The following is a 25,133-nucleotide window of genomic DNA, read 5'->3' on the forward strand; positions in this document are numbered from 1 at the left end:
AAGGAGCAGGGCTGCCTCTCCTGGAGAAGAACGAAGGGAAATATGAAAGCCATTTTCAACTATTTGAAGGGCTGTCTCGTGGAGAAGGGATTAGATTTGCTCTCCTTGGCCTCAGAAGGCAGAACCAGAATCAGGAACAATGACTAAAAGCTGCAAAGAGACAAATTTTGACTTGACTTCAGGAAAAAGTCCCTAAGAATCAACACCATCCTAAAGTGAAATTGGCTTCCTCAGGAGCTAGGTAGTGAGCTCACTTTTACTGGTGACTCTCAAGCTGAAAGGCTGATTGGTCCCTTGTCAGGTCCATTGCAGATGGGATTCTTGCTCACTTACGGGGTTAGACTAGATGGCCACTAAGGTCCTTTCTGATTTTGAGATTCTATGCTTCTATTTAATCTTAGAACTGATAGGGAGCCTTAGAAGCCTCTTGATCAGGGGAGTGACATGGTTAGATTTTGCTGTAGGCAGAAAATGCAGTGCTTGCCAGAATATAAACTTCTTGAGAGCAGGGGATATTTTTACCTTTAGTGTATGTCCACAGCTTAGTTCAGTGCCCTGCACGTGGTATTGGTTAACTGGTTGGACAATATGAACCCTGTGTTTTTTTCCCAGTTCCAAATCCATAATCCTAAGATGCTAACATTTTTTTTTCAAATTTTTATTTTTCTTTTCCCAACTTAAAAAATAAAACAAACATTTCCATAAATAGTAGAATAGAAAAAAAAGATTACACATGAACTGTAAATCAATTTTTGTACAACTTGCTATTCCTTTTAAATAGATAGGTTATTGTATGACTTTCTTTTTTCCCTTCCCCCTCCCCTGCCTTAAAGATGGCTACCATTAAACGTAAATATGCACGTACACAGACACAGACACAGACACAGACAGACAGACAGACACATATATATGTGTATATATATATATATACACATATATATATACATATATATATATGTAAAACCATTCTATTCATACTTCTATGTATCAGTTCTTTCTCTGGATGCAATTAGCATCTTCCTTCATAGGTCCTTTGTAGTCAAAATGATTTAGTCGCTCAAAGTTGTTCTTAAAACAATATTACTGTTACTGTATGCAATGTTCTCTTGGTTCTGCTCATTGCCCCCTTTATTATTTTGTGCAATTCTTTCCATGTTTTTCTAAGATCATCCAGCTTATCATTTCTTATCGCACGGTAGCATTCTACCACAATCATATACCATAACTTGTTCAGCCTTTCCCCAATCGATGTCTTTTTCAGGCTCAGTGTCTAAGTACACCAAACCTTTACTTTACCTTACTGTAGGTATAAAACAGACAGCTTATGCTGTTCCCAAACCTGTCCATGGTGGGGTTCCTCTATTTCTATCTGTTTCTTGGTCAGCATGGTGGCTAAGACTTAGCCCTTGGAAATCCACTGTTCTTTGTTAATTGTTTCCCCCACTCAGCTTTGCTGAGGAAGCTTAGAGAAGCAGGATGCTGAGTGAAGCTGAGAGTCACAATGCAAGTTCCCCAGAAAGCTGAGATCAGATCTCCAAGAACTTAGACAGATCATTGCATGGCCCTGGAGCCCAGCCAGGCCCTTAGGAGAGAAAAGCTGAGTCTTGCCATATCTTTGTCCTGCCTGTCCTGTATCAAAAGACTGTTTTTTTTTTTCTTAATCTGACTTTGGTCACAGTCTGGCAGAAATTGTTTAAGCATAGAGCTTTGAGGGGCCTTAGAGGGCAACCAGACTCTTCCTTTTGTTTCTTTGTCCCACTTTATTCAAGGCCCTCTCTTTCCGTCAGTGTGTTGCTGTTAATTATGTGGATCGTTTTCTCAGTCTACTTGGCCAGCTGAGGATCTCTATAATCTTCTTTTTGGTTCCTGAACTGTTCCTCGTGATAATAGTAAAGCCTTCCACTTACATAGAATTTCATGGTTTCTAAAGTATCCTATCCCAACACTCTTGCATGGTTGGTAGCATTGTTGTTATTATCCTCATATTACACAGAACTGGGGGCTTATTCTGGAGAGATTACCACCACTGATGTGGGGGCTTGCCGAGACCTTTCCAGGGCTGCTCATTCATCTCTGGTGTTTACCCAGCTCTCACCATGACTCCAAGAACCTGTAACATGTGCAACAACATAGGAACAACAGTTTAATAGAGCTTAAATGACTTGTCCAAGGTCATCCTACTCTGATCTTTAGGCTCCAAGTCCAGTGTTCTTTATATAATGCTGTGCAGTAGTAATATTTAAACACACACAACATTTGGTAGTGTTATTTTCAAAATGACCTAGATGCCATCCCTTCATGTGGCTCTATGGTAGTATACACAAGACACTCTAAGATAGAAAAGTGATAATTTTGACAGATCTGCAGTTATATGTTATTTTGTTGTTTCCATCTCTTTGTGAACCCATTTGGAGTTCTCTTAGAAAAGATGCTGGGGTGGTTTGCCATTTCCTTTTCCAGCTCATTGTACAGATGAAGAAACTGAGGTAAACAGATTAAGTGACTTGCCCAGGTCACAGAGCTAGTAAGTGTCTGAGGCTGGATTTGAACTCAGGTCTTCCTGACTCTAGGCCCAGCAGTCTATCCATTGCACTAGCTAGCTGGGGTGTATAGGGTGTTCTGAGGCAAGTAGCACCTCCAGTGTGAGGGCTTGTCAAGCCTTGTTCAGGGCTGCTCATCCACCTTTGGTGTCCAGCTATTACCCAACTCTAAGAAGCTAGAGCATGCATAATGGCCACACCCCGGTGTGATCCACTGCATCCTGGGCCATCACAAGTAATCTTGACTTCAGTGTTGCTACTGGACTTCAATGACTTTGGAAGAGAGAGTGAGGCTGAAGACTTTTTGCAACTCTGCCTCACTTAAATTCAACTCACGAGCAAGTCAAATCATCACCCAATCATATCATTGGTCCTCTTCAAAAATGAAGGATGAACAACACCACCACAAGATGCTCGGTGCACTAGAAGAAGTGTGGTACAGTGGAAAGGGTGCTGGCTATGGAGTCAGAGGACTTAGGTTCAAATCCTGTATCTGATGTTTAGTAGGTAGGTGGCACAGTGAACAGAGTGGAGGACCTGGAGTCAAGAAGACCTGAATTCAAATCCACCTCAAACACTTACTAGCTGAATGGCCCTGGACAAGTCACTTAATCTGCCTGTCTGAGTTGCCTAGTTTATAAAATGTGGATAATAATAGCACCTACCTCCCAGGATTGTTGGGATAATATCATATCATATCATATAATATAATATAATAAATGAGATAATACTTGTAAAGCACTTTGCAAACCTTATATAAATGCTAGTTATTATTATTAACCATTATTATGTGTGTCATCTTGGGCAAGCCTCTTAACCTCTGTAGACTCAATTTCCTCATCTGTAAAATGAGATAAGTGACTTCCGACATTCCTTCCAGGTCTAGGTCTTTGATCTGTGATTTCAGGCAGATGAACTAATGAATGCAGATTACAACCCAACCATACCTGCTAATTTTGTGTGACTTGACATTCCCTCCCAGAAAGCTGCCACAGGGATCCACCCAATGTTCTAGGGGACTTCCTTTAGAACTCTCAATATTGCACAGATAGCAAAGGAGCCTAGAGAAGGACAGCATCCATTCACTATCCCTCTCTCCTGTTACATGATCTTTTTTTTTCCCACAGTTATAACTCTTTCTGTTGACCTTTTTTTTTTTTACACGCTTTCTTGTATGATTTTTCATTTGTAATGTGTTGCGGGCCACTCGTGTCCACCATGCATTTCTCCCTTTGGTTGATTTACAATTTTAATTCTTCAGGGACTATGGTGTTACATGACTGATAGACCTAGAATATCACAAGGAGAATATTACTGTTGAAAAAAAAAAGATGGACTTTTGTTTCAAAGAGAACCTGAGAGTCATTAAAAGTGCTGCACAATTTTCCAAAGATAAATCATTCTGCTCTTCTCCTGTTCAGTTCTGGGCCTGGCTATTATGGCATACTCCTGGGAAAATGGTCTATAATTTTGTTAGACAGTAGCATTTCTTGAGCATCCATTATTTCTACACTATTTTCCCTCCAGCAATTCTTCCTCTGGCTGGTTGTATTTACCCTGGAAACTAGGAAGAACTGGAGTTGTTATGTGAAAACTTAAGTTGATAAGTCAACGATTTCCCCTCAAGTTAATGTGTGTTTTCCCCTTCCCTAGTTTTAGATCTGGATCATGAAGGATCAATTGGGTAAATCCATAAGCATATATAGAATAATCTTATGGTTTACTCACATGGATCCTTGATTTCATCAGTGTGGATATTCTCTTTAGCAATACAGAGTGCAAGCTTTCGCATTCTGTATGATTCTTATTTCTATCATCTTTCAAAATTGACCCAGGGAGACCTTCTTTGCTTTCTCCTGACATCATGAAAGTAGCAGAAGAGCATCTGAGCCATCTATAGGTTATCATTCACTCTAGCCATGAATCTAGCCCCATTTTTGGTTTCTAAATTTATTTTATGATAATCTTTACTCCACTTCTTTTTTTTGTAATTCCTAACTGATTAAAGGTTATTAATTGTTTACCATATGTGTCTATTATCCTCCTTTAAAATTCACCTGATTTTCTTTTAACTATGTAACATGGATGATCAGGGCAAACCCTTTTCTGTTGAACTGGGAATCTTCTTGTGGAACTGGCTATGTGTTTTCTGGTTGCTTGCTGAGGGATATGCATCATTCTGGTATGACACAGAGAATTCTTGCTTGGTCCTCAGTGATTGAGGGTTGCATCAAAGAAGATTTGTGACTGAGTATTTGAGGGGTGCACTCTTATTGGGAGGAACTTTCTCCACCATAGTCTATAAGAGGATCTGAGGAGAAATCGTTCCACTCTGTTTTGGATGTCTTTTCCAGTATTCTCCCTCCCTTTGGCTTCCAGTAGGGCCATGGGAGACATATGCTTGCCCAGGAAGGCTTGAGGTTGGACCTCCTTCTTATTTCTTTTATCTCCTTTTCTGAGCACAAGTAAACAACTGATGCTGAGAAATGGGCATTTCCAGTCTTTATGATTCCTGTGTTTGGGATTTGGCCTTCAATTAGTCAGAGGAAGACAAATTCCTTGCCACTGTGCTTCTCAGAAGAGATGATGACCACCACCAATATTATCATGTAGCTGAAAGATTAAATAAAGCTAGGTCCTCGTTGGCCAAGAAAGATGAACCTTGTGAGTTTCTCAGTGTAAGTCCTAGATAAATATGAAGTATCTGCTCAGCATTCCCACAAAGGCTTTTTACCTCCCTGGAGGAATAGAACAAGTAGAATTGGCTATTTGTTTTACGTTTTCTGTATCTGATCATGCACATGACACATAGCAAGTGATTAATAAATGCTTGTTGATGAAGTGACTGACCCCACATATTAGTTATCCCTTCTAGATTTATGGCATGTATAGCATGATGGAGAAAGTCTTGGTCTCCAAATCAGGAAACTTGGGCTTAGTCTGAGTTTTGCCATTAACTAGCCATATGACTCTGGGCAAACCATTTGGGAATCTAAGGCTCAGTTTCCTTATCTGTAAAATGGGGGTAATCATTGCTGCCCTGCTTACCTCACTTCTTTTTCAAATTATTTTTAATTTTTTTTCCACGGCGTTTCTAAAAGAACCAAATAAGATAGATGAATATGCAAAAGCTTTTTTTATTTTGGCAAGTGGGGAACTCTAAGTGGTGGAATTCCCTCTAATTGTAATAGATATTAATAGTGAACATTTAATACGTAGCTTTAAGGCTTACAAAGTGCTTAATGTGTGTTATCTCATTTGATCCTCATAACAACCCTGGAAGGTTGGTGCTATTATTACCCTCATTTTACAAATGACGAAACTGAGACAGAAGGAGATTAAATAACTTGTCCGGTGTTATATAGCTAGCAAGTGTGGGGTAGGATTTGAATTCAGGATTTCCTGACTCCAGATCCAGCACTTTTACCTACTGTACCATCTAGTTTCTAGTAGAAGAGGTAGCCCATCTATAACACATTGCTGAACCCTAGAGATGGAAGATGTCTTAGAGGCCATCTACTTAGAGTAATCCATTTAGAGATGAGGTAACTAAGGCCCATGGAGGCTAATGGACTTGTCCAAAGTCATACAGGCAATAAACCTCAGAAGTGGGATTTGAATCTGGGTCCTCAGTCTCCAAATTCAGTGTTCTTCCCACTATGTTACACTGCCAGCCTCCAAGCTAGCACCCCTCAAATACTCTCCTTCTATTGTATCCATTATGGATATCAAATGCAGAACAGAGGCAGCTTATCATGGATAGACTGCTAGGCTTTGAGTCAGGAAAACCTGGGTTCAAATCCAACCCCCAAACTAAATGTGTGCTTTATGTCTATGTGCCTTAAGCATCTCTCAGGGATTTATTTGCTGAATTTGATAGCCTTACCATCTATGCCTTTATTCAAGTCACCGATAAAAATGTCTACTTTTCAAAGAGAGGGAAGACTGGCATAGTAGATATGTTGGATGGCATTGTCCATTTGCCTGCACCTTCTCAAATGAACAACGTTTGAGAGAATTGCTTCCTAGGAGAAACTGTCAGGATTCCTTTTCTCTAGAAGCAGAATGTTTGGGCATTGACCAGCAATATTACAAGGTGAGGATTTTGGTAGATGAGGAATCCACTGAGAAGCGAGGAGTTCTAAAGGTTGCTGTACTGGAATGGTCATTGCTCCAGGTAGAAAGTGGTATGTTGGTACTTCACTTGGGGCCGGGAGATGGAAGAGAAGTGATTGGGACCACCATGGGATTAAACCCAGGCATCCTAGTCAAACCCGATGACTTCAGAGATGAAGTCATAGGCTTCAGTGGATTTCCAGCCTGCCCACAAAGTCTTCAACAAATTTCTAGTTTCTGTGAGCAGAACAAGTGAATGCCAGGTCAGCCTCTCTCCTCCCAAGAGGCTTCTGTAGATTGCCATGAAACAGATGGCAACAAACCCTAGCTTTCAACCACCAGGTGCAGCAGCCTTTTAGGTGACTAGTTTGCTTCCTCAGTATTCTGGGACATTAAATTATAATCTCTTAGTAGCCTGTAGTGGGTTGTATCCATTCACATCAGGGGCACTGGGAACGATTTTCCAATTATTTTTCCTAGTTATTTACCTTGCAATTATTCTACCTCAATACATTGCTATTGAATTTGTAGTTCCTGCCTGGGCTGTGAATATGGGCTACACTGGGATAGGGATTTGAGCTATAATCTGAATAATTTTGATTAGAGAGGCAGAGTTATATGGTGGCTAGAGGGCTGGTTTTAAAGCCAGAAAACCAGGAAGATCTGGGTTTAATATCTACCTCTGACTCAGGCTGTATGATGCTGAGAGAGTCCCTTAATCTCTTAGGCAATTCTCAGTGTTAAAAACTGCAGAAAAGATGCCAACCTGCATGGTTTAAGAAAGTTTCCTCACCTGTGAGTTTCCCATATCAATGAAATCACATGTTCACTTCTTATCATACCCCTAATTATGATTACTTCCAAACAACTCACACTGAACTGGAGGTGAATTTGACCTCTGTTATACAAGTAATCTCTAAATTTTCTTCAAGCTCTAACATAATAATTACAGTAATGATAATAAAAACAATCGACATTTATATAGCCCTTTAAGATTTGCAAAGTGTTTTTAATGTGCATAATTTCATTATATGAGTCTATTAGTCATTCTGCTTTCTTTCTGGTCTGGGTCAGCCTTATGAGTCTACAAGTATTTATTAAATGCTTCCCAAGTGCCAAGTTCTGTGCTAAGGGTTTGGGATACCCAGCTATAGGCAAAAACAGCCTCTAGCCTCAAGGAACTTATATTCTGTGAATATACACTTGACATTTCCCTCTCTGTCTTCCTTGAGTGACCCTATTCCTTGGATTGGAGGAAAAGGATGAAGGGTCTAAAGGTGGAATGTATCAATCAGTAACTGATCTGACCTTGGCTCTTCCTTGACATATCAGTGATCCTCTGTGTCTGTCCTATCTGGCTGCCCTACTTTGGATTTATACCTACTGAGTTAGCCCACCGTAGACCTGACTAGAACTGACTGAAACCCATTCTGCCATTTGCAGACTCCTTCTTCCCAGTTTATGATCAGCAAGAACATCTTGCTTCCATGTTCTAGCAGTTTCTGGAAGGGACTGCTCCTTCTACACTTATACCTCTCAATTTCTCTGAAACCCATAAATATGTACAACTTTGTATTCTGTGTAGAGGGGTCCCGGCATACATGCTTTTAGTTTCTTTTGTAACAAACAAAGTTGCTCCTTGTCCTGGTTATAGTCTCATTTGGACTTTTAGACTTTTAGGCTAGTCCACAATTCTAACGGGATCTTTGAGTGTAAGTGTGGTTTCAAGTGGCAGTGAAGGCTCTACTAAGTTTCTCTCCCCCTACTCCAATGCCTGCTTTACCACTTCATAAGGCCAGAAAATCCACACTATGAATTGCTTTTCTTTGGCTGAATTTGAAGAAGGGATTTATCACAGTAAAGCAAATACTTCTGGGAAAATTCCTTAAGCCTTATCATTCATTTACATTTCAATGTGAATGAGTTTCATGGGTTTAAGAATGAGAAGATGATAGAATGGTTGAATTTGACCAAGATTATACAGAGCAAGTCCCAGCTGGAGGGGGCAGAATTTTGAGGACATCCATGTTTTAATTTTAAAGATATGTGAAAGATTTAGGGAAAAAAATCATAGGTACTGTTATCACCAAAAAAGGTGATTGGGAAAAATGTCAATAGTCAACACTACCAATAGTCAAATACTACGTATAGTCAAAATGTCAATACTACCAATCCATACATCCACCTTCTTATCACCACAAAATCTTTCTGAGAGTAATCTCTAGATATAGTGAGGTCATCCTTGATGCAAGTTCCCATGTGATGACAAGAGGCCTATGAGAAGGATCCTTTTCCACTTCCAGGTCCTTGGGTGAATTCCTAGAGAACAAAGACACAAAGTCACACAGAATATGAAGGCATGGATGGCTTGTCATCTGCACTTTGGGGGGAGGAGTTAGGTGGCACAGTGGATAGAGCTCTGGGCCTAGAGTCAGGAAAATATAGCCTTAGACATTTACTAACTGTATGATGCTGGACAGGTCACTTGTCTCAGTTTCCTCAACTGTAAAATGGGGGTAATACTAGTACCTACCTCCTAGAATTGTTGTAAAGCTCAAATTAGATAACATTTGTAAAGTGTTTAGCATCTACTATATGCCAGATACTATGCTAAACACTTTACAAATATTATTTTAGTTGTGCCCTAGGGATAAGCTAATGGCTGGGGCCCCCAGAGGGTTTTTTATACGTAAACTTGAGGTACTAATGAAATTGTTTATAATATTTTTACATTGGTGGTTTGTCTTACCAGAGGCTCCACCTATATTTATCAATTATTTAAGAAGACACATGTTATTTACTATATCAAACCATACAAGTGCTTATCTTATTGAAAAAACATCTTACTTCAAAACAACTTAATCACAAAATGTAGGCTTAAAACAAGATAACATCAGTTAGACTAAGGTGACAAACATTGTTATTATCTTATTCAGACACTAAAACTTATTTTCACTACAAATTCCCTATACTCCTTGTCTACCCTTATCAGAATGTAAGCACCTTGGGGGCAGTGAATATTTTGTTTTTTCATTTGTATATTTAGCTCAAAGCCTGGTACATAATAAGTATTTAATAAATGTTTTCATTCATTCAAATGTCCCTCATGCCTTCTTCTCTTTCTAATCTCTTCTTCCTCCCTCTATTCATATTGCTTCCCCTCACTGACTCTAATCCTTTTGGCCTAGAATTGGGACTACTTCTCCTTATCCTCCCAGGTTCTATTATTCTTCTCCCTGCTTCTGCCTTTTGTCCCTTCTAAGGGCAAAGTGGAATTGGGGCACAGAGGAAAAGGTTATTGTGTAGGGAGAGATTGTGGCCATCCTGACTCCATTGCCCCTCATCTCTGGGCATATGCTTTGAGCTTTTGCTTCAGCTCCTAGTTTTTGATAATTCTGTTTCTCAAGAATTTAAGGCTCTATTACATCTCTGGAAGGCCTCCTGACCTGCCACCTTACTTTTCAAAGGCAACAGAAGACGGAATTTTTGTTTTTGTTATGGTTAAGACCCAATCACTGTTCTGTCACTCAGATCAGTCTGAACCTATATTGAATGTCTTATCACAGTTGTGTTTCAATTTAGATTGACCGACCTGGAATCCTTCTCTTTCCCGCAGATCACAGAGAGGATGAAGTGACTTTTCCTCCTTGTTGAGCATCAATCTTCCCCTTTCGTTCTTGATTGTCTTATTCTCTTCTGTCTCCCCGGGGACTTTGCTCCCTTGGTCACTCCTTATTTTCACTTTCAAGCTTATAGAAAAATGTAATTTATACTTATTGCCTACACTACCTCACTACGTGCTTATTCCTCAGCCCCCTTAAGTCAATTTTCCATTCCAACCTAAGAAATACCTACAAGCATTTATTAAGTGCTTGCCTATAGTAAGGAGTGCCAGTTGTTCTGCTAAGTGCCAGGGACACAAAGACAAAAACAATCCTTGCCCTCAAAGAGCCTACATTCCAATGGGGGACACAACATGTGAATAACTAGGTACATTCAAGATATATACAGAGTAGGTGGAAAATAAGAGTGGAGGGGAAGATATTTAGCAGCTGGGAGCACCTGGAAAGTCCTCCTGCAGGAACTGCAATTTGAACTTAGTCATGAAGGAAGGCAGGAAGCCAAGAGGTGGTGTCAGGGAGTGAGAAGATTATAGTTCACTCAAACTGCATCCCCCTCACCCCAAGATCATCAATGACTTTGTGATTGCGAAATCCAGTAGAGTCATTTGCTATTATTGACTAACTCCTTTATGATAACCTCTCCTCCCTCACCTACAGTGAACTTACTCTTTTTTTGTAGGCCTCTACATGGGCCTGGGTCCTGTTAGCCCTCTCTCTCTTCTGTTGTGGGGTTGCTTGGGATCTGGAGCCTGCCTGCTTCTACTCTTGCTCTTGCTTTCTTCTTTTTGCCACATTAGCCCTCTAAGCTTCTTCTTGGAGTAGACCAATTTCTGTCAAGGTATGGCGGGCTGTCTGCCTCCCTCCTTCCTGTCTCTCGGAAGCTCTTCAGTCCAGCACAGGCCTCTAACCAGATGTGAACGGGTCAAGGAAAATCCCTCTTTTGATTTTGCTGGGTACTTTATTTTCCATGGCTTAGTTTGTGGGCCTGAGAGTCAGGTTTGTATGGGCAAAGAAACCTCAAGTTACTTGTTGCATGGACTTCTATTATTATTTCTATTTGGATAGTTCAAATCTACTCTTTACCTTCCAGTCCATTCCTTCACTCCTTATAACCTCCCACCCCAGACATCTTTACCAAAGTCAAAATATGATGTGGGGTGGGAGGAGGGGGAAAGAGTGCTGGACATGGAGTTGGAAGGCCTAATTCTCTCCTGGATATAATAGTTTCTAGCTACCTTGGGCTAGGGCTATATTGGTCAATGTTAACAACTGGTTCTTCACAAGGCCTGGTACACTTTTAAATTTAATATGCATTATTAACATTTTCTCTATCACTTTCTTAAGTCTAGACAAACAATTAAACCATACATCAAGCCCTGATTTGTAATATTTTCCAATTTTTCAGGTATAAATGTTCAAACTAAAAATTTAACAGTAGATTTTCATGACAAGTTGGAGCTGGCTCCATCATATCTCTGCCTCAGGCAATAATAATATTGCAGATTTATTTGAGTTTTAAGTTTTACAAGGTCTTTCAACAATCCTGTAAGAGAGATGATATGAGTTACTGTATTTCTCAAATATGCCTCCAATGTGGGTGTTCCTTCTTTTATGTACCACTGAAGCACTGAGATTAGAGAAGAAGAAAACCTCCTTCTTGTTCCTCCATATTCCCCATATTTGACATGCCATCTCCTATGGCTACTCCTTCATATAGGTGTCTTCCTTGTTTGGAATTCATTCTTTCCTCACCTGGACTTCTTTGAATCCCTATTTTTCATCAAAGTTCAGACCAGATGCCACCTTTTATACCAAAACTCCTGATCTCTTCGGGTATTTCGTCCCTTTCCTTCTTAAAATTATTTTGTATATCTTTCTGTAGGCCTTGTATTTACTTATCTGTAGGGATATAAAGGAACCTGCTCTTTTGGGCTCCGGGCAGGAGTGAGGAAGGAGTAGAGAATCCCTTGTTAAACTTTCATTGTATTTATATCTTGGAAATAGCCAATGTACAAACCAGGGCTCTATTGATTGTTTTGTTGATTATCTAGACTTAAGAAAGTGAAAATTATTAAAAAAAAATAGATTAAATTTAAAAACATGTCACGTGGTTCAGAGAACAGTTCTTAAACATTTACCCTAACAACAATACTTATTTGTCTACATGTTTTCTCCCACCGAAAAGGCATAAACCCACTGAGGCAAGGGTTTTTTTCATTTTTGTGTTTTTAATCCTAGTTCCTGGTCCAGTGCTAAATCTTTTTTATTTGTTTGTTTGTTTTTGTTTTTATTTTTGTTTTTATGTATGGTGGTCCAGACAGGATTTCATAGGTGTAGGTGTCAGTAAGGAAACTCACCCTACAGATACAGATCAGTAAATGTTCTGTAATTTATAGTCTTAGAGAATTTCCTGGGATCCTGAGAGGTTAATTGCCTTTCCCTCAATCCCTGTCAGAGTCAGTACTCAAACCCAAGTCTTCTTGACTCCAAGGATATTCCCATGTATAACACACCACACTACCATTTGTGTTGAACACAGTAGGTGCTCACTCAGTGCTTGTTGAATTGAAATGAAAAGTTATCCCCATTTTACAGATAAGAATTGAGACTCAGAGAGATTAAATGGTTTGTCTATGATCACACAATTAATAAACATTGGAGTCAGGATTCTAGGTCTTTTAGCTCATTATTGTTTTTCTGACAATTCTGTACATCATGTGATCTCTCACTTCCCCTCTCAAGGTCTCAATTTCTCCTCTGTAAAATGAAGTGGTAGGACCATATAAGAGCAGCTAGGTGGTTCAGTGGATAGAGGGCTAGTTCTGAAGTTAGAAAGACATATTCCTGAGTTCAAATCCGACCTCAGATACTTACTAGCTGTGTGACCCTGGGCAAGTCACTAAACCCAGTTTGCCTCAGTTTCCTCATCTGTAAAATGATCTGGAGAAGGAAATGGCAAACCATTGCAGTATCTTTGTCAAGAAAACCCCAAATGGGGTCACAAAGAATTGGACATTACTGAACAACAACAACAAAAATGTACGATCTTGCGGGCTCCTTCCAGCTCTAAAATTCTGTAATTCTAAGTTAAATGGTGTACAGATGGAGATTCCAGTGGGAAAGAGTCTATTGTCTAGGCATGAGATCAGCAACACTCCTAAGAGACTATAGTTGAGGCTGCCTTGCTTCTGCAGAGTAGATCCATAGGATGAATGGAAAATTACCTTGTGGTAGGCAGGTGAGTAGGAGTGCAAATGAAGATCATGTCCCACACTAAGAGAGCCATTAACTGTAATCTGGGGCTGTTCTGAAGATAATGTCTTCTGTGCTTTAGGGGAGAAAGCAAAATTAAAATGAAAATCTTTGCTTTGCTTCTGAAACTTTCCATATCATTTTTTTTTTGAGCCAAGAGCCCACTAACAGCAGCAGTGATAAAAATCTTGGGAGGAGTTATTTACTGTGAGCACATTAATTGCTGAGAGTTGGTTTGTGTGTGTGTTTTAAAAATCTTTTCAGAATACAATGGATGCTGCTATCCCTTTGGAACTATAAAAAGAGGAGGGGAGAGGAGGGAGGAGGGAAGTCCAAGGTCCTAGGGAGATAACTGGAGTTGAAACATTTCATATGCTCTTGAGTAGAAAATGCGGAATGTACATTGTAAAAAAGAGAACAAAGAAAGCAATATGGAAGGCTGAGTTTCCCTCTCCTCTTTTGACTTGGTCCCTACTCTTGTAAGCTCACATTAGGCTTTGCCCCAGCAACAATGAGAGGGAAGAATTTTTTAACTTGAAGTGTTCCTGTCAATGACAGGCTTCTTCTTAGTCTTTGGGATATGGGGACAGGGGGATGTGTTCATAGTGGTGGAGCTCCCTGGAGAAGATGGGGCACCAAATAAAGGTTTAGAACTTCAGACTCTTTAGCATCTAGTTGAATTCAGGTCTTGCTGATAAGGCACCAGCAACTGGGAAAAGACTAAGGAAAGAAGTGCCACAAAAACTAGAATTTGAAGGCACCTTTATGATTAAAAGAAAGAGAGTTCAAGAGTATATTGTGGAGAAGACAGTGACATATATGTGTATATATCTATATATACACATATATGTACGTATAGATATATGTATGTGATATTATGGTTAAAGTGCATTCATGTATATTATCTCATTTGATTTCCATGACATTCTTATGAGGATAATCTAATGAAGTACTGTTATTCTCACTTTACAGAAGAGGAAACTGATCCTCAGAGAGATTGAAGCGATTTGTCTAAGGCCCCAGAGTGGCAAGAGATGGAACACAGACTCAAATCCAGAAACATACTCATATATATGGATTAGTTTTATAGGTGGGCTATTCAGTACATATCATAATGACCTCGATAGGTACTCTTTATCCACTTGGTTTTTCCTGTTTGGTTAAAAGAGTTAGCGTATTATAGAGAAAAAGTCTTTTTTTTTTTTTCCCTTTATGTCTGCCCCTTCTCCCCAGCAAGCTGCCTGGGAATGACTATGATTGCTTGGGGTGGATCATAGACAGGTCAGACCAAGTTCATTATCACTACAGGGAAAGCAGTTCAATTCCCAAGGATGCCTGGATGTGGGTCACTATTATCATCTTGGTATAAGAAGGGGTTGGTACAATGATTCTTCAATGTTGAGAATGAATCACCAATTAAAAAAAAAAAGAGAGACTCTGGGGAGAGGGCTGCCTTTGCTTTGCCACGTTAATCCTGCTGCTGGCCCCACAAGAGGGCCTAAAACAAAGTGTTCTCTGTTGTTTTCAAAGTCCCACAGGACAAATATGAAATGAGGTCTGATTAGCATTCTTGGATGGGAAGGAAGCATGGAATGCATTTGGCATTTTGAAGGACGTACAGAAGGATGAGTAACACAAGGAGGAGCTCTACAGAACAGTTAGTCTTTAATTGCTCCGGAATATGGATGCATTATTTATTGGGTAAGGATGACACATATTTACATAAATATAGAAAGTACCTTCCAAATGAGCATATCAATTTTACAATACATGTCCTAAAGAACAGAGATTGATTTCACATTTTTCCAGAGAGAACAGAAGTCCCTTCCCAGGCTATGATGGGGCCTGTGGTTTGAAGGTTGCAGCATGTAAGTGATACACATCTGAATGATAAAACACATGGCCATATCATTTTTTCTGCTGCTGAAAGTATTTACGATTAATTGCATTGCTTGGATTATATCCACCCCATTTAGCAGCATTAGCTGGGCCCCGTCTGTTAATAACAGCAGTACCTATGTAGTGAGTCAAGGTGAGCAAATTATTTATTTGGAGGAAAACTTCCTTTCATAACAGATGCCTTGTCTTGGAAGGCCCTGGTGACCAATTTACACCCTGTCTTTGTTCTAGCGGTTCACTATGGATGAGCAATGAGTATCCTCTTCTGAGAACTTATTCAATTGCTGTCTTCTCCACAATATATTTTTAAGCTCTTTCTTTTAATCATGAAGCTTCCTTCAAATCTTAGTTCTTGTGGCACTTCTTTCATGAGTACTTTCCCAGTTGCTAATGCCTTATAGGCAAGACTTGGGTTCAAGTCCTACCCTAGCCACGTACTGACTGTGTGAGCGTACAGAAGTCTCTTAATTTCTCAATGCATCAGGAGACAGAAGTTGCTTATATGGATTTGTCAAGGGAGTTTCTTGTGCCAGTGAAATCACAGGTCTGAACCACTGGTTTGGGTTTTTTTTTTTTTTTTTGGTTACATTTATTCTTATATGTATAAATTGTCTCCTCCCAACATAATGAAAGCAATTGAAGGCATAAGTTGTTTGAATTTTGGTCTTTCCCCTTGCATCTCAGTATCTGGTGTATTTTGAAGGGCCCAGACTAGCTATCTTTCATTCTTTGGATTTTGCCACCAAGCTGCTGCTGCCTTCTCCTTCTGCTCCTGCAGACAACCTTTTCCCATTGCTAAGTTCTTTCCAGAACCTTTATTTTGAGGAAAGTCCCCTTTCATTCTCTGGATTTTATCACTATGGCTGGTGAGGGTATTTTCTCCCAATCCCTACCTTTTCAGCTCCCTTTTATGTGTTGTCTTACCCTGTTAGAATGTAAGCTCCTGGAGGGCAAGAGCTATCTTTCTTTTTGTTTGTATTTCCCATTACTTCAAACAGAGCCTGGCACATAGCAAGCACTTAATAAATGCTTGTTGCTTTGACTTGAAGTGCCTGGTTCATAGTGCATAATTTATAAATGCTTGTTGAATGAATGAGAATCACCAAATCCTCTTTCCAGGACCTAGCTACTTCATTGTACCCTCCTCCTTGCTTCTCTCTCTAAGACCTTATGACACTTTTCCCCTTCCTCCCCTTTCCTAATGGCCTTCAGTGACTTTGAATTTCTAAGTTTCTTACTGTCTCTTTAGTATCTATTATGTTACATTGCTATGTATCTTCCTGTATGTATCTTCTTTCCTCAATTAGATTGTAAACACCTTGAAGATCCAGGCTCTCATACCTCTTTTATTTTCCCATTGTTTAGACTGATATCTCATAATAACCCTGTGAGGCATCATTCATACTCCCTTTTACAAATACAGGAATTGAGTTTCAGAGAAATTAAGAGATTGACCTGTGATCATTCAGCTGGTAAGTGTCATAGGCCAGAGTTAAATCCAGTTCTTCCTGACTTCAGCCCAGCACCCTGTCCACTAGCATGTTCCTTTTTTGTCCACAAGGCACTGTATTAGGCTTTGGGAACACAGGGAGGAAATATTGCCTTTTGTTTTAGAAAATTTTACTACTTGATGATAAGTATTATACATACACATTTGCTGTAGTTGAGGATAAACAGTCTTCTATACTGTTACAGGGATACAGGGGTACAGGGGTACAGGGAAAATTTATTCTTTGATGATTGACTGCAGCTAATGTCCCAAGTATTTTGGAGAACAGTCCCTGGAATTCAGTGTCAGCCCAAATCAGTTGCCTAGATGAATAACTCTATCCCTTATTTCTTCCCTGTGCCATCAACACATAAATTCCTTGATTGTACAACTGATGTCTACTCCTAATATAGAGTGTTTGCATAAAATCAATTCACAGTTTGAATGTTGATAAGGCACTTAAAAATAAAAAAAAGTATTTCAAGCCTTTGTCATTTGGATATAGAATACTCCAACTGTGTTTCAATATGTCTCACACAGAGGTAGCTTACAGAGCAGAGATGGAGCCCATGGTGGCAAAGCTTTCTTGTTACCATCTTGTGCTTTTGTCCCTATTGGACGGCCTTTTTTCCCTTTAAAAGGTGGAGGAACCAAAAGGAAACATTTTATTTGGAATCTGAGACTCAGAAACATGGAAGAACTGGCTGCTGGGGTAGGAATAATTGGAACTTTGCAGGGAAGTAATCACTGTCATCTAGAGTTTATGATAGAAATGGAGAAGAAAGCCAGGCATAATCTGACATGCACTTTGAATTTGGGAAGATTGTATTTCAAAGGGTTCAGAATCATTAAGTAAACAAGTATTTATTAATCATTTACTATGTGCTGGGTACTGTGTTAAGTGCTGGGGGTACAAAGAAAGGCCACCACCCTCCACCTCCAAAGCAAGCAAACAAACTCAACATCTGCTCTCATGGAGCTTACATTTCAATGGAGGAGACAATATGGAAACAACAAGATAGGTATGTAACGTGTACATAGTAGATAGAAGGCACTCTTAGAGGGAAAAGTTTTAGAAGCAAAGGTTAGATGGACTGGGGAAGGTGTCCCACATTAGTCAGTATTTGAGTTGAGTCTTAAAGGAATTCCTAGGCATTCTGTAACTGGTTCCAGCTGGCTAATCATGTGTTTAAGAGGAGGCTCTTTTATTAGCTGCAGAGGCATTCCCCAAGGTCTTCCAACATCGGCCACTGACTCTTGCCTCATTCACTCTTGGAGGATCTTAGTGACTCTCTAACAGCATCCAGTGAGAGACCATGATGTAATGGAAAAGGCTTTTAGGTAGGGGTTTGCTGGTGAGTGTTTGACAATGAGTTCTTGCCACCTCTCCCCCTAAATGTGTGCTCAAGACACTTTTTAGTGTTATATACATCATTATAATCTTTACTATCAGTTTAAGTCTAGAAAATCATCAGAACAATAAATCAGATTCTGTCTTGAAGGATTTGCAGATTTCCAAGGTGCTAAAACTCATACTAAAAATGTAACATTGAGCTCATTCCAGAGCATTTCTGACTTGGGGTCTTCTTATCCCCTTCCCCCCCTATTTTCCTGTAGGGAAAGATAGATTTCCATACCCAATTGAGTGTGTATGGTATTCCCTCCTTAAGCCAAATCCAATGAGAATAAAATTCACTCATTCCCCCTTACCTTCCCCCACTTCCCCTCCACTGTAAACGCCTTTTCTTGTCTGTTTTTATGTGAGATGATTCACCCCATTCCACCTCTCTCTTTCTCCTTCTCCCAGTATAATCCTCTCACCCCTTAATTTTATTCTCCAGATATCACCCCTTCATATTAAACTCACCCTATGCCATCAATCAATTTATCATTCTATCTATCTATCTATCTATCTATCTATCTATCTATCTATCTATCTATCTATCTGTCTGCCTATCTATCTATCTATCTATCTGTCTGCCTATCTATCTATCTATCTATCTATCTATATATATATACATATAATTTTTTCCCTCCACTACCCTAATACTGACAAAGGTCTCATGAGTTACAAATATCATCTTTCCATGTAGGAATGTAAATAGTTCAACCTTAATAAGTCCTTTATGATTTCTCTTTCCTGTTTACCTCTTCATGCTTCACTTGAGTCTTGTATTTGAAAGTCAAATTTTTTATTCAGCTCTGGTCTTTTCATCAAGAATTCTCAAAAATCTTCTATTTCACTGAATGTCTATTTTTCCCCCAGAAGGATTATACTCAGTTTTGCTGGGTAGGTGATTCTTGGCTGTAATCCTATCTCCTTTGACCTCTGGAATATCATATTCCAAGCCCTTTGGTCCCTTAATGTAAAAGCTGCTAAATCTTGTGTAATCCTGATTATGTTTCCATAATACTTGAATTGTTTCTTTCTGGCTGCTTGCAATAGTTTCTCCTTGACCTGGGAACGCTGGAATTTGGCTACAATATTCCTAGGAATTTTCCTTTGGGGATCTCTTTCAGGAGGTGATCAGTGGATTCTTTCCATTTCTATTTTACCCTCTGCTTCTAGAATATCAGGGAAGTTTTCCTGGATCATTTCTTGAAAGATTATGTCTAGGCTCTTTTTTTGATCTGGGCTTTCAGATAGTCCAATAATTTTTAAATTTTCTCTCTTGGATCTATTTTCCAGGTCAGTTGTTTTTCCAATGAGATATTTCACATTGTCTTCTATTATTTCATTCTTTTGCTTTTATTTTACAATGTCTTGATTTCTCATAAAGTCACTGGCTTCCATTTACTCCATTCTAATTTTTAAGGAAGTATTTTCTTCAGTGAGCTTCTGGACTTCCTTTTCCATTTGGCCAATTCTGCTTTTTAAGGCATTCTTCTCCTCATTGGCTTTTTGGACCTCTTTTGCCATTTGGGTTAGTCTATTTTTTAAGGTGTTATTTTCTTCAGTATTTTGGGTGTCTCCTTTAGCAAGCTATTGACTTGTTTTTCATGATTTTCTTGCATCACTCTCATTTCTTTTCCCAGTTTTTCCTCTACTTCTCTTACTTGCTTCTCAAAATTCTTATTGAGCTCTTCCATGGCCTGGGACTGATTCATATTTTTCTTGGAAGCTTTGGATGTAGGAGCTTTGACTTTGTTGTTTTCTTCTGGTTGTGTGTTTTGATCTTTGTCACCAAAAAAAGATTCTATAGTCTGACTTTTTTTGCACAGTTTGCTCATGTTCTCAGCCAATTACTTAAGTTTTAAACTCTTTGTTAAGGTAAGTGTCTGCTTCTAGTGTGGAGAATGTATTGTCCCAAGTTTCAGGGGTTTTGTGCAGCTGTTTTCAGAGCTACTTCTAGGGACCTGTAAATTTTCAGTTCTTCCAAGATGCTACGATCAAGGGCAAGGTGTTTACTCCTTTCCTGGCCTGGGCTCTTGTCTATGAGTGAATGCAAGCACTCTTTTTCCACTTGGAACTGTGAGGAGGATTTCCTCTCCACCACCCCTACAAGCTCCTCCATGCCAGTGCTCCTTCTCACCCCAGGACTGCCACCCAGAACTTTGACCCAGATCCAAGAATGGGCAAAGCAAAAGAATCCTGCCTCAGCACCAGCAAAGAGATCCCTGCAATCCCCCTCTGATCAGTCACTCGATTTCACCTCTGTGTCTGTGGGCCAAGAGCTCTGGAAGCAGCTGCCACCCCAGGCCTATGCTGGGACTGGGGCTGGGACTGAGCTTCTTTCTCACACCTCGGTCACAGACCTTTCCTACTGCTCTTCTAAGTTGTCTTTGGTATTTGTGGGTTGAGAAGTCTGGAAACCACCACAGCTGCCTGTGATTCAGTCCTCTGAGGCCTGCTCCAGGTTTGCTGAGGCCTGGTCTTTGCCTATGCATCCACACTGAACTGCTTTCCTCTCCCAGCCTGGCACAATAGATCTTTCCCATCAACCATCCAGGTTGTCTTGGGCTGGAAATTTGTTTCACTCTGTCTTTTTGTGGGTTCTGCTGCTCTAGCATTTGTTTAGAGCTATGTTTTTTATAGGTAATTGGAGGGCTTTGGGAGAGAGCTTAAGCAAGTCACTGCTTTCACTCCACCATCTTGGCTCTACCCCTGACTACAGATTTAGTATTTGTTCTATTGTACCATGCTGCTTCCCTATTAAATGAAGGAGTTGAAACTGGTGACCTCCAAGGTTCCCTCTAGTCCTAAATCTGTGATCCTCTGAAATTTTCTCTGATGTAAATTCTGACTACTAGGGAATTCATGTAATGCCTTTTGAAGTGCAAAATATTTTCCACATTCACTCAAATCTATTTTCTCTATAATATTTTCATCACCAAACTCAAATATTGTGGGAAGAAAATGTTAGCAAGCTTAACACCTCATATAAATGTGCTGTTAGTTTTATTCCTATTCTTTCAACACAATGAACATGAGGATCCAATGAGTACCAAAGTTAATTACTCTATCTTTCTTAAAGGTTTATTATTGGCACCTAGATTTTCTTCTGTTGTTGTTGCATAACAGAAACCTGACACTTTTGCAGAACGCCTTTCATAGAATCTCTCTGCACAGAGCCACTGAGAAGCCTGTTTTCTGCTTTGGGGAGAGTTGTAATTGCATAGAATGAAAGTGACTTGAAGGGACTGGGGAGCATGAGTGCGTCTTCTATAAATGGTTCCCGTCAGCTAACCAGTTGGTGAAGAAGAAGCTCTTTGATTGGCTGCAGAGGTATTCAAAAGATCTATCAGCTTCAGCATTCTGTCTCTTTGCTCCTGAGGGAGCTCAGTTACTCCTCTGCTCATGATGACTAGAGAGGGGAGTATAGTTTATGATCTTGTGAGTTTGAAAGGTCCAGAGGACTCCTTAGCATCCTGGTATTCCACACTTTGGGCTTGCGACTATTGAAGCCTTGATGCCCCAAGTTACAAGGGGATGAGAGCCTTCCTTGGCATCCCAGCATTCCAGAATACAGATTTGCAGTCAGCATGGCATCAATGCCAGGAGGAGCAAGGAGTGACCTTCAGGAATGGTCCTTAGGATGTATTTCATCATCATCATTTGGGGAAATGGAGATAATAATAACTGTATCATCTCTCTAATAGTATATTGGGGAGGACCAAATGAGATAGATGCTACTGTAAAACACCTTCCAAGCTTTTGAAGTTCCTATAAATTTCAATTATTGTATTACATTTGATCCCTTGAGTCAGATTCAGAGGAGACAGAGTTCTATGGATAAAAGTATTGCTTGGAGCTCAGATTTGGAGACTGTTGACTTTACTAAGGTTCATCTATTAGGAGTTTTGTAATTTTACAATGAAATTAGAAGACACTTTCTGTCCTCTTAAAGCTCACAAACTCATGGGAGACAATCCACCAATCAATTAAGTGCTTACTATATGTTGTGCACTGTGCTAGGTGCTGGGGATACAAACAAAGTGGGGTGGGGAGTCTCTGCCCTTAATAACGGTCCAATGGAGAAGACAACATGGAAATAAATAGGTGCCCATAAGATAAATACAGAGTATATGGAAGGCAATCCGAAAGGGGAAGTGCTTAGCAGAAAAGGAATATAGGGAAAGGCCTCTTGCAAAAAGTAGAATTTGAGTTAAGACTTGCAGAAAGCAAGAGAAACCAAGACCAAGGGTGCATTGTGGTATTATAGCTGAAAGACCATTAGACTGGGAGGCTGAAAATGTGGATTATTGTCCTTCCTAGCCCCCCTATCTGGCTGCATCACTTTGAGCAGGTTATGTAATATCTGTGGTTCTCAGCCTCAAAGGTTAGGGATGTGTCCTCAAACAACCAGGTTTCCCTTAATAATTCATTATGGCTCTGGTATCCTAGAAATGGTCTGAAGCTTTCCTTTGCAGCTATTTATATTTTCAATCTAAGCCACATCTTGGGTTGATGAGTTTTCCTAATTTATTGCCTGCTCTATTTAGTAGTGTTTCCTTTCATAAGCCCTTGATTTACTTTTTCTCAAGCTCCAAAGGGATGCTTCTTAGCCTAATATGCCAAGATTTGGGGAATACCACTTTCTCCATGAACACATTCATGCTTTTATAGAGTTGGATCATGATCAGGATTGGAAAGAAGATTGGATTAGGAGCCAGAGAATGCTGGTTCAAATTCTAGCCCTGGTTGGAATATCAGGCCTGCAACTTGTTACCTGTGTGACCTTAGACAAGTCACTTAACTTCTTTTAAAAGGCCACATTCATTTCATCTGTAAAATAACTAGCTAATCTCTGATCTCTCTGTAGTTCTGGTTGTTCTTAACCTGTATCATGGGCCCTTTTGGTAGTCTTGTACAGTCTATGGATGCCTCAGTATGATGTTTAAATCATAAAATAAAATACATAGAATTATGAAACTAATTATATTGAAATTCGGTTGTTAAAATATTGAGAAAATAAATTCATAGACTCAAGGTTAAGAACCACTGCTTTAAGTTCTAAACTTGTGATCCTCCTTAAATCTCCATCTTTCCAGCTGGAAGCTAGTTCTTTCAGAATGGCTTTCTATGGTGTCTCCCTCAGAGGTAGCTTGCTGGTATAGTGGATAAAGTGCTGGGTCTGGAGTCAGGAGAGTTCCATCATGAGTTCAAATCCCACACTTAATAATTGTGTGACTGTGGGCAAGTTACTTAATAACTCTATTTATCTCAGTTCCTCCAACTGTAAAATGGGATAATTATAACACCTACATACTGATGTTCTTGTGAGGATCAAATGAGATAATATGTATAAAGTGCCTGGCATGCACCAGGCACTATTCTAGCTATTATTATTATTATTATTATGCTTCTCTCAACTTTACTTCCATATATCTTTCAGGAGGTATGGTGCCCAGAATCAAACACAAGATTCTAGGGCATCATGTTTTTTGTATAAAGGTAGGACTTATTTCCAATACCATTTTTGCTAATGTATGGAAAAGTTCCCAGAGCAGATGAGTCTTGAGAAAAGTTTGGAAAGAAAAAAGAACACAATCTAATAGCAATGGGGGGGGGAGTGTTGTGTAGGAAGATTTCTATGGTTCTGAGTCCTAATTAACTGGCATACATTGTGTACTGTGTGACACTTTGTGATTTCATCAGTGATTGTTGTGACAGCAAGAAGACAGGCTGGAAATATCTATTCAGAAGCTAGGTAATAAAGATAAGAATAAAGTTGGTGGGTTAGATGTTAATGAGTCCATTCAAGTCCCACTTGATGCCTCATCTCATTGGGATGTGGAAGTGATCTTGGGTCCTTTAAGTTTATGCCAATGCAGTACAAGCTCTGGTATGTTCTATCAAGCCAAAAAGGCTTTGAATCTGATCCTGGTAGAGAGTAGAGTATCTATACCTATTATCCAAGGACCAGTCTAGCTATGTTAGAAGAGACTTATCACTAGGTTGGCTGCAGGGGACTGAATTTTTCAGCCATAGCTTTTAAAAACCTGTTTAAAAAGGAATACAATAATAATATAAGTACAACTGACATTCACTTTGAATCACTTCACTTCATTTCACCTCCCCAAATATTCATTCTTATTCTGTGGAAGGCAAGAGGCAGCAAAGACCAGAGTAGCCATATGTCATAGACAGAGAGCTGGTCATGTGATTCAAAAAGATATGGGTTCAAGTTCCACCTCTGACATATATCAATCAGTTAATTAGCATTCATTAAGTACCTGCTACGTGGACACTGTCCTTGGTGCTGAAGACACAAATAAAACAAATGAAACACTATCTACTCTCAAGAAGCTCACGTTCCAATGGGTGAGACAAGGCATATGTGTACACACACATACACACACATACACACACACACTGTAAATATGAAGAGAATAAATCCATATACTAGCTATGTGACCCTGGATAAGTCACAGGATCACAGAATTTCTGAGTTGGAAAAGTCTAGAGCCAGCCATCTAGACTAATTCATATATAAAAGGAATCCTCACTACAATTTATCCAGAAAGTGATCATCTATTATCTGCTTGAAGACCTCTAAGGAAAGATAATCGGCAACATCTTCAGGAGGCTCCTGCTACTTTTGAACAGTTCTAATTGTTTGGAAGTTCTTCCTGACATCAAAGTCTATTTTTTTTCTCTTTTCAGCTTCTACCTATTGCTTGTGGTTTTGCTGTCTGGGGCCAAAGAAAACACTTCTATTCCCTCCTCTGCATGCTAGCCCTTTAGATACTTGTGTACCTCCTGAGCACTCT

This window comes from Vombatus ursinus, unplaced genomic scaffold, assembly GCF_900497805.2.
Source record: "Vombatus ursinus unplaced genomic scaffold, bare-nosed wombat genome assembly UNPS02014787.1, whole genome shotgun sequence".
In the NCBI taxonomy this organism is placed as follows: Eukaryota; Metazoa; Chordata; class Mammalia; order Diprotodontia; family Vombatidae; genus Vombatus; species Vombatus ursinus.